The sequence below is a fragment of the Triplophysa rosa genome, linkage group LG2 (assembly GCF_024868665.1).
Source record: "Triplophysa rosa linkage group LG2, Trosa_1v2, whole genome shotgun sequence".
Lineage (NCBI taxonomy): Eukaryota > Metazoa > Chordata > Actinopteri > Cypriniformes > Nemacheilidae > Triplophysa > Triplophysa rosa.
In genome coordinates this window covers 32,263,067-32,273,851 of record NC_079891.1, presented here as the reverse complement: position 1 = coordinate 32,273,851, position 10,785 = coordinate 32,263,067, and the positions used below count along the sequence as shown (strand labels likewise).

The 10,785-nt window shown below is 40.3% G+C and overlaps 1 long non-coding RNA gene across 1 annotated transcript; it reads right to left on the bottom strand.

Annotated features, from left to right (window-relative positions):
- Positions 1 to 3,161: 3,161 nt before the first annotated feature.
- LOC130546778 (uncharacterized) lies at positions 3,162 to 9,717 on the bottom strand. Its single transcript, XR_008961813.1, has 3 exons — positions 9,468 to 9,717; positions 6,171 to 6,282; positions 3,162 to 6,079 (listed from the first exon to the last, which is right to left on the bottom strand). It is a non-coding gene; the product is annotated as an uncharacterized LOC130546778 (long non-coding RNA).
- Positions 9,718 to 10,785: the final 1,068 nt, after the last annotated feature.

The window sequence follows — 10,785 nt, the reverse complement described above, 5'->3', positions numbered from 1 at the left end:
TTGGGTCTGGGCTATTTGTTATTGATATTTAAAACTGTGTAAATCTTCCAGAAATCTTCCTGCTTCCATTGAGGATTCTCAGATGGGGTATAACGTGAATCCTCTTGGTTTCCATGCAAGAAAAAAGGCATACCAAATGTTAGAAACATGCATTTGATTTTCAATTTGTTCTATGACTCAAGTTGTTGTGTAGAGTGATGCATAGTTTTTGATAGTTAATGCAAAACAAATGTGATCAAAAATGCACTCACTCTAAAGACATCAAGGAAGATATTTTGAAGAACGTTGGTAACCAAACAACATTGGACCCCATTGACTTCCGTTGCATGAACACAAATCTACAGAGACATTTCACAAAATATCTTCTTTTGTGTTCCACAGAAGAAAGAATTATATACAGGTTTTGAACGACGTGAGATTGAATAAATTATGGAAACGTTTTTTTAATTTTGAGCAAGCCATTCCTTTAAGTCATCTTGAGGTCCCCTTGAAAGTAGATTAATCCAAGCATATAATCCTACAGCTAACTGGAATTTACAATGCAAATCCTGTTTACAACCTAAACTCCTTTACATTTCAACAGCAACTTGAACTTTCAGAAATGCATCAAGCAGAAAACGCGCTCGTTCGAGGAGCCGCAGTCACGCACTGATGAGACCCCAGACAACTGAAAAGCCTCCAGTTAACCGAGTCAAATATTCCACCTTTATCAGACTGCCATGCTGTCGACGTCTGCTCGCCACAGCTGCTTCTGCTGCAAATCCCTCGCACGCCGCAAGTGGAGGGGGACGTGAGGAGGCATGTGGTTTCATTTCTCCAGAAGATGCCTCCAGGTAGAGCTCAACTGAAGCAACGCTGTTACACTGGCAGATATTGATGGAAGATGATGATGTTCAGAGCTACATTGCCAAAGAAAGACAAAATGAGTGCAGCCATGTTGTTTCGATCCCCACAAATGTTTATAATGTTGGACGTGATGGATGCAAGAGAAAGAGGAAGGTTTTACACGGCATTACCCTCATTTGGACTGGAAGCGACGCAGACATGCTGTTTATCCATATTGGGTTTAATTGGTTCGCAGCAAACATGTTCTGTGTGAGACGTGACATTTTTCAGTCCGCTGGAGTCTCTGCTCTCTTTCTCTAGCGTTTCCCAGGTTTCCAGTGTAAAGTAGGCTTTGTAAAATATATAAATCACTGCCGGCCAATTGGGGGTTCTGCAATAAAATATTAGCAAGCTTCGCTGCTGGAGAAATGGCTTTGTGACTTTGTTGTGCGAGGTACTACAGGACTGTCAGACTGTTGATTTAAAATCGTACAAACATTGCCTTAAAACAAGAGCATTTCCAGCCCCGCTTTATAAATTTGCAGCCAATTAAATTATGTTCTGGGTTTACAAGTTAAGCCCAATCGCACTGTATCGGTGGCATGCTGTCAATTACAATAGAAAATAGTATCGACTTCTCTCCGTTTGTACAAACAAAACATGAAGTCTGTGCGGGCAAGGCTTTCTGGAGAGTTTCAATGCAGAAATGTGAAGCGTGTATTTCAGAAAAGTGGTTAGATTTTTATTTCAAACAAAAAGCAAACGTTGCTTATCGTTAGCTCACTGAGAAAATGTTCAATGCTTTCTCATTTGTGGATAAAAGCCTCTGCTAAATGAATAAATGTACATCTGTTACTGTAGAAAAAAAGTATTGACTTATCTCAGATTATACAATGTAAATGTAAAACTAATGTTAACAAAGTCAACAAAAAAAATGCAAATGCACATGGGTAGTTGACAAATAAACCAAAAATGTCAACATGCAAAAATTAACAATGCTATTTTATATTATAAATATTAATATAAAATAATATACATGTCGTGTATGGAATTTAGCGGCATCTAGTGGTGAGGTTGCGAATTGCAACCAACGGCTCACTCCACCCATCCCTTTTGAAGCACTACTGTGGCTGACAAAGAACTAAGATGTTGTCACTTTTTCACTTCTTTGCCGAAGGAGATAACGTATTTACGAAACGTGTTCTGTAGTGCAGTTGTATGTACTGTAGATAGAAATAGCGGTAGCACTTTATTTTACAGTCCTGTTTCCCATGTACATGTACACTGTGCTATTACAGTAAATTTAATAACTGGGTGATAACTAGGTACTAACCCTGAACTTACCCCTAAACCTAAACCTATAACATGTAGTTACCTTATACTACCAAGTACTTTCTTAGGTAAGTACATTTAAGTACACTATAGGTACACATACTATAAAATAAAGTGCAACCAAAATAGCTCATTCTAAGGTAATAAAAACATAACGGTTCATAACCCCTAAAGTTATGTAAAAATTTAAACTCAGTAAATTAAAACTAATAGGAACTCCTGTGACAGGAATAAAAAATGACATTAGGATAAAAAAAGAGAAAAAATCGGTGCCCTGTTCTGAGGTCTAAACACATGACCTAAAAATTTTAACCCATCCAAATGTGTCATCTGTTTACAGCAGATATGTTATCTTCAACCTAAAAAACTGAAGCCATAAGAATTAATGTGACACCAGAAAGACTAATGCATGTAAACACAGAGTTACAGTAAAACCGGACAATCAGGTTGAGAAAATGACATTCACAGAAAGCCTCTTCCTGAAAATGCAGCTCTCAGTATAAACCGCACCAATTCACAGATTCATTCCTGACTGCAGAGTTTATGAACTCCGCCGACCCATTTGTTCATGTTGGCTTTTCATATGGCCAACACGAAACCAATAATGTCACTTTAACAGGAGAGGTTGGTCCCAGAAATCAATACCTTGAGATAAACTCACCGAACATGACAAAGCCGATGACAAAGCTTTTGTGCTGACGGCGGCATCTGAGCAATAGAAAGCACTTCATAAGTTTCTCCTTGTGCCATTTAAATCGTGTTTTAAAAGCTTACCTCGATCTATCTGAAGAGCGCATTAAAACAAATTGTTTGGGTTTTGTGCCAATGCATACATAATTGTGAACAAAATTCATTTTAGCCGTGTTTTACACATTTTACATTTGTCTCCGTCTTTCAGAAATATAGACTATAAAAATGAGTCATACCGCATTCATTTTGTCCAATAAAATTCAATAAGTGTTGTGGCATGAAGAATGGTGTGTAACGATGATGCTGAGGCAGAGTTAGAATCCATGTGCGGTAGTTTATTAGATGAGTAGCATAAACAGAGTTGAGTAGACAGGCAAAGGGTCAATACCAAGATGACTGTCCGACGTACAACAAACATGAGGTTAATCCAAAGGCAAAGGTGATTAAGCAGGCAGTGAGTCAAATCCAGAAATATCAGTCCAACCATGCAACCAAAACAAAGGGGTAATCAGAGAATAGATATCCAGGCAGAATCATACACACAAAACAGGCAGAGAATACAGGGATACGCTTGGTAAGGCAGATATACTGGCAATACTTCGCAATGAGATCCCATGTGGTCCCAGACTAAATAGTCACCAAACAGGAAGTGAATGCAGAGGCAGCAGAGGGGTGGAACGGAGTCAGTACTCGGGTGACAGCTCCCTCTGCTGGCTGGGCGTTACAGAATCCCCCTCCCTATGAGCGACTCCTGGAGCTCGATGTGAACGTCCTCATGGTGCTGGGCAATCGGGTCTGGCTTGATGAAAGTCCTCGATAAGGGAAGGGTCCAGAATATCGCGGGTGTTCACCCATGATCTCTCCTCGGGTCCATAACCCTCCCAGTCCACCAAATATTGGATCTCACCCCCTCTTCGTCTTGAGTCCAGCAACTCTTTCACCTGATAGGCGGGGCCCCGTCTATATCTAATGGTGGTGGTGGTTCTGGGGCCTCGTGGCCGGGGTCAGCATCCAGGTGGACCGGTTTCAAGAGGGAGACATGGAAGGAGGGAGAAATACGGTAATTAGTAGGAAGCGCCAATTTGTATGTGACCATTAATTCTCAAGAATTTTAAGTGGCCCAACATACCTTGGACTAAGCTTCTTGCTGGGTAGTCGAAGTTTGATGTCCCTCGTCGAGAGCCAGACCCATTGCCCTGGTTGGTAGGGAGGATGTGGATGATGCCGCTTGTTGGCCTGAAGTTCTTGTCTCCTTATGGCTCGCTGCAGACGGATGTGGGCACTGTCCCACACCCTCTCACTACGAAGAATCCAATCCTCCACAGATGGTACTGAAGAGGGTTCGCCAGACCACGGGAATAAGGGAGGTTGAAATCCTAGGACACATTGGAAGGGGGTGATGCCAGTTGAAGAGTGGGTAAGGGAATGCTGAGCGTACTCAGCCCACGGGAGAAACTCTGACCATCTATGTTGCTCTCGACTGCAATAAGTTCTTAGATATCTGCCAATCTCCTGATTCAGACGTTCTACTTGGCCATTGGCTTGAGGGTGATATCCTGAAGTAAGGCTCACATTGATATCGAGCTGTTTGCAAAAAGCTCTCCAGACTTGAGAAGTAAATTGAGTTCCCCGATCGCTGACGATGTCTTCTGGAAGACCATAAACTCTGAATACATTATGGAATAAAGCTTGAACTGTTTCCATGGCGGTGGGTAATCTTTTTAATGGTACAAGGTGGCAGGACTTTCAGAAGCGATCAATGGTTTCTAGAATAGTAGTAAAGTTCTCTGATGGGGGAAGATCGGTGACAAAGTCTATGGACAGATGAGACCATGGGCGTTGAGGAATGGGTAAAGGTTGTAGAAGGCCTGAAGGTAGTTCCTTAGGGGTTTTAGACTGGGCACAGACTTGGCATGACTTCACGTAGGTCATAATCTCTTTTGTCATTGCTGGCCACCAAAAGGAATTTTGGACTAGCTTGATGGTACGGGAAATTCCAGGGTGACTGGCACTGAGAGATGTGTGGGTCCACTGCATGATACGTTGTCGTAAACATTGAGGCACATAGTGTTTGTTGGGGGGGCATTGGGCAAGGGAAGGTTCATTCTGTTGTTCACGTTGTAACTCTTCCATAATGTCCCAGGATATCGGAGCTAAGATGACAGATGGAGGAAGGATAGGTTCTGATGTATGGTGTTTGTGAATGGAATCATATTGCCTGGACAGAGCATCTGCTTTGCTGTTCTTGCTGCCTGGTCTGTACGTTACGGTGAATTGGAAACGACTGAAGAACAATGACCACCTGGCTTGGCGTGGATTTAAACGTTTAGCACTCTTCACGTATTCTAGGTTCTTGTGATCTGTGATAACTTGGAATGGGTGGGTGGCTCAGTGATAAAAGCTGTTTTCCCATTCATCACCTTCCTTAATTCAAATCAGATTATATGCACTTCTTAAGTCTAGTTTAGTGTAGATAGTGGCTTCTCATAACTGTTCGAGGGCTGAAGGAACTAAGGGCAGTGGGTAACGAAATTTCACAGTGACGTTGTTGAGTTTTCTGTAATCAATACATGGTCGAAGTCCTCCGTCCTTTTTCTCAACAAAAAAAATCCTGCAGCAGCGGGTGATGTGGATGTGCGAATGAAACCAGAGTTTAATGCCTCCTCAACATACTCTTCCATGGCTTGACTTTCATTCCTGGACAATGGATAAATCTTACTTTTAGGGAGCATAGCATTGGGAAGCAGATCAATGGCACAATCCCAGGACCGGTGTGGTGGTAATTGTGTGGCTTTGGTTTTACTGAACACTTCAGAGAGGTCGTTGTAACATGTGGGAATGTTCATGGTGGTGTTGGTCCTTGGGCTTTCTATACTCGTGGATAGACATGGTTTTGGGATTGTGGGAAAACAGTTCTTTAGGCAGAAAGAGGACCCATGTGTGAGTTCACCATGATGCCAAGAGATGACAGGGTCATGAGCAGAGAGCCCGGGAAAACCTAGGATGATCTCCTGCTTGGGTGAGTCTACAATGTATAGTGTGATAGACTCTTGATGTAGCAGTCCTACTTTGAAAACAAGAGTTTTGGTTTGATGGGTTATCCCTTCCCCAATAGGGTTGTCATCAATGGTTTTAATCTTAATTGGAGGGTCGCATGGTTGAGTAGGGATGTTATATTTAGTGACAATGTCTTTACTAATTAAATTCAAAGCGGCACCAGAGTCAATCATCGCTGTTAAGTCAAGAGACAGAATATCAGTCTTTACACACACAGGTACAGTGAATGATTTGTTGCTGAGCAATGAAAAATGTTCAGTATTTACCCTGGGGTTGACTTGAGATTTGTGCGGACATCCCAGACTACGATGGCCTGCCTCTCCACAGTAGAAAGATAAGCGTTGTCTACGACGTCTCTCTCGTTCTTTCTCTGAGAGTCTTGAGACATCAAGACAAAGGTGATTAAGCAGGCAGTGAGTCAAATCCAGAAATATCAGTCCAAAACAATGCAACCAAAACAAAGGGGTAATCAGAGAATAGATATCCAGGCAGCGACTACAGGGATATGCTTGGTAAGGCAGATATACTGGCAATACTTCGCAATGAGATCCCATGTGGTCCCAGACTAAATAGTCACCAAACAGGAAGTGAATGCAGATGCAGCAGAGGGGTGGAACGGAGTCAGTACTCGGGTGACAGCTCCCTCTGCTGGCTGGGCGTTACATGGTGGTACCCATTCACTTTTATTTTCAGGACACAAAACCAATGTAAGTCAATGGGAACCGCAACTGTTCGGTTACCAACATTCTTCAAAATATTTTCTATTTTGTTCTGCAGAAGAACGTCATACAGTTTTGAAATGACGTAAGGGTAAATGCAGCCTCAGAAAAAATAAGACACCATTGTAAATGTTAATTTGATCATCATTTCTAGATGTATTGTCTGTTCAGTGTCTGTTGAATTTCAACAAAATCAAACCTCAGGATTGACATACAGTCATACAACAGCAATGTGAAAGACTGACAGCATGACAACACACATGAAAACTGATAAAAATCCAGGTTATCCCATAAAAATAATTGTTGCACTTTTCCTAAATACATGCACAATTATTATTGTTGTATTGCTTAATAGTGAATATGAACTTGTTTTCTTTGCCGTATTTGAGGTCTGGAAAAATACTGAGCATCTTTTCCGTTATTTTAACCTGTTTCTCCATTTTTCATTTTCTGCAAATAAATGCAAAAAGATACAAGTTCAAATTTGGGAGAAATACTGTAGTTCACAGAATGAAACAAAAATGATCATCTTTACCTAAACACAACTATAAATAGTACATCTTTAAATTTAAAGCTGTCTCGGAAAAGGTCTCTTAATTTTTCCGCAGCTGTTAATGCTGACTGAATTTTCATTTTTATGTGAATTGTCACCCTAAAAGTCCCAGTGAAATTAAAAATGACAATTCTTATTTTTTCATGAAATATTGCAGCGTTTATAGTAAATAGCTTATCAATGTGGGTCATTTTCCTTTTAAAATTCATGTACCCTCATAATCTTCAGTTAAAATCTGAAAATGCACTTCCGCCCTGAAATGACTATCCATCTCAAATTAGTCAGTCTGTTGTCAGTTTTATTTCAAAATCAATGAGCTGTTTTTACGCATCCAATCAATTCGCAGTCAAAAACGCAAGCCACGCCCACTAATTTTCTCCTTTGAAATTCCTTTTCACTCGGAAATGTGTCAGAATACGGAAGTAAAAACATTCGCAACTTCCGGTTCACGTGGACTTTAATCTGTTTTGCTAGTCTAATCAAATCACAGCACAATAATAACAAGACAAAGAAAAGCAAAAGCAGGCCTAAAACATTTTCTCATCCCAGAACCCATCATTCCTGATCCATACACCAAGCACTTCAACTCTGAGTAGTACTTTTGAAAGAACCTCTGTGCACTGAGCCTTTGTCCCGGCAGGCTAATTTCATTCTCAAGAGTTTGTCACAGAACTTGGAAAAGGCGGCGTTCAGCTGGGACGCGGTGAGGCGTGAAGCTCGTCTCTCTGAGGGCTACATGGGCCAGATCTATTTAGTCTAGCAGCTGCAGGTGCCAGGTGTTTTAACAGAGCGGTGAAGCAGCATATGAAGGCTGGTTTAAAAATCTCTTTAGTAAGGTGCCTGGCAAACAATGTGTAATATTTATCTACACGATTCAATTTTAGTGAAGTTTGAGGCATTAGAGCAATAATTCACCTGTTAAAAGGAACATTTTGTCACTGTCTACTTACCATCGTGTGTTGTGGCCCAATATTGTTCTCCGTTTTATGTAAAACAAAAAATGAAACGTTAGGCAGGATTTACTCGTGTAAGTGTTTTAAGACACAATTTTGAACTTTTTGGGACGGTTTCCTGGACAGAGATTAGCTTAAAGGGATAGTTCGCTCAAAAAATTTTAATTCTGTCACCATTCACTACCATAGTAGACTTTTTTTCTGCTGAACACAAAATCAGATGTTTTGAAGAATTTAAGTAAGCAAACAGTTCTTGGGCACCTTTGACTACCTTTTAAATTTTTCCCACTATGGTAGTCAATGATGTCCCAGAATTAAAAATTGCTAACATTCTTCCAAATATCTTTGTGTTCAACAAAACAAGGAAATTTATATTTGGAACAAGTCGAGTGTCAGTAAATGATGACAGAATTTTCATTTTTGGGTGAACTATCCTTTTAAGCCAGGACTAGGCCTTAGTTAAATTAGGACATGTAAGCAGTTTTTTCAAACCAGCCTTACAAAAGAGGTTAGATAGGTTTCTTTAATGCGAATGATAAGCTCACAAAATAAATCGGAAGACTCACTCTCGCTGCTACTAAATGACAGAAACAAACAAAAAGTGAAATCAGTTCTTGACATTTCCAAAATTCCGACCTTTCCTGAAAGAAAACTTTTTTATTTTTATTAGTTTATTGGTAATGATTGGTCAACACGGTCTTACAGGAATTCGTATTTGCTATTTTGTGAGGCTGCTTATTCGTACGATCTTATTCATACATTTTACTATGATTTGCTTTCACGCCAGTGATGATTTAGGGGTGGGGTGAGGGGCTTCAGTACTGCTTTTTCTAATAATCGTACATTTTGTTTATTTTCAGATTCCTGTGAGATCAGGTTGGATTGGCACGACTCAATCATGCATGATAAAAAATCCACATCTAACATGCTCATGGATTAATCCAAGCGATAGTTGAAAAGACATAAAATGTAGACATATAATGTATACCTTCACAATGGAGTTGTACCATTTCATAAGTCAGAAGCCACGGACAACCCAGGTCAATGGCAACAAATACTCCTGCAGGGCCTTCAATTTGAGCGTTGACAGGATTGAGTTATGTGGTCACTGTCCTGTCACATGCAATAACAGCAATATGGCTGAAGGAAAGGCGAAGGTTTTTTTTATTTCGCTCTTCGACCGTGTAATGGCTCAGCTCAATACTAACCAGAGGCCCTGACACAATAGGCAGGTCTGATATGATTATATTCTCAGAGTATGTGTGTGCAGGGACAAAAAGACACCATAGATATGAAGAGAGCGAAAGAAAGCTTTACAAAAGAAAGCAAATGTATTACCTCTTGTTAATGATTAGATCAATGCACCGATCGCTGTGGCTGTCAGGATCTTGTGTCAAAGCCTCAATGGAAGCCCTCCATCACGGACGTCGACACAAATAACACGGAGACGAAGGACATCCTGTCTGATACAGTCCGCATTATCTTCTTCCAACACATCAAAAGACACCGAGAATCAATACAGGTGTGATGACTACGAAATCCATAATCAGCCTTTTTTTTTGTGCGAGTGTGTTTATTGTTCTGAGAAGTTGCAGGAGAGCGGATGGAGGATACTGTTGGCATGGAAACAGGGATTGCTGGAGAGGTTGCGGTGCTGTTGAACTACAAGAAAATGGTACAAAAGCTTCAGCATCATTATCTCGCCATCATTGTCCAGGAAGACAGCTGAGGGCGCACTTCCGTAATTGTTTATTCAAAGCCAAACATTCATAGTTAAAGTCTGCAACCAAGAGTCATTTGCTTGATTTCGCTGTGTGAAGAGATGCTTTAGGATGAGATGCAGAGGTACAGGTAGTCTGGCATCACTTCAAGCACAGTGCTTATATCCGACTTGTCAAATTTGAGTACCCAGTAACATTTTGGTTGAAATGATGTGAAATCTACATAGCATAAAATGTTAAATTGACGTTTTACTATCTTACCCCGTGTCTACACCCGACATGGCGCAGCGCGATGCGATGCGACAAAAGAACGCATTAGAACCCATTAGAAGTTTTAGTTTTGTCCACACTTAATGTGACACGGCGCGACAATCCCATTAGAACGAGCCATGTGCCGTGTCCGGTGTAACACGTTGTAACTTTCAAACTCAAAATTTCATGCACTCTAAAAATGTTGGGTTATTTCATCGTTTGGGTCAAAAATGGACAACCCCAACCATTGGGTTATAAATTAACCTATGCTGAGTTATTCTAACCCATTGTTGGGTCAAATATAAACATTCTCTGGGTAAATTTAACCCAAAAGTTGGGTTTGTCCATTTTTTGACCCAACAATGGGTTGAAATGACTCATTTTTTAGTGTGTGACTACATTTAAATCAACCAATAAGACTTTCAGTTAGGTTAATGGTACATTCACACCAAAAATTATAACTTTAAAGATAAAGATTGTGTTTGAAAAAAACAGAATCCACAACTGTAACAATAACGTTACGCAGGAACAATATCTTTGGGATCACTTTCAGAAGGATGAATAATAAAAATCCACTAGAATTTAAAAGGGCCAAACATAAAAAAATGTGAAATGGCAGCATTCAAGCTCTGAATATACATAATGTTTTTGTTTGCTGATGTATTTTTATAGTTATCTTTATT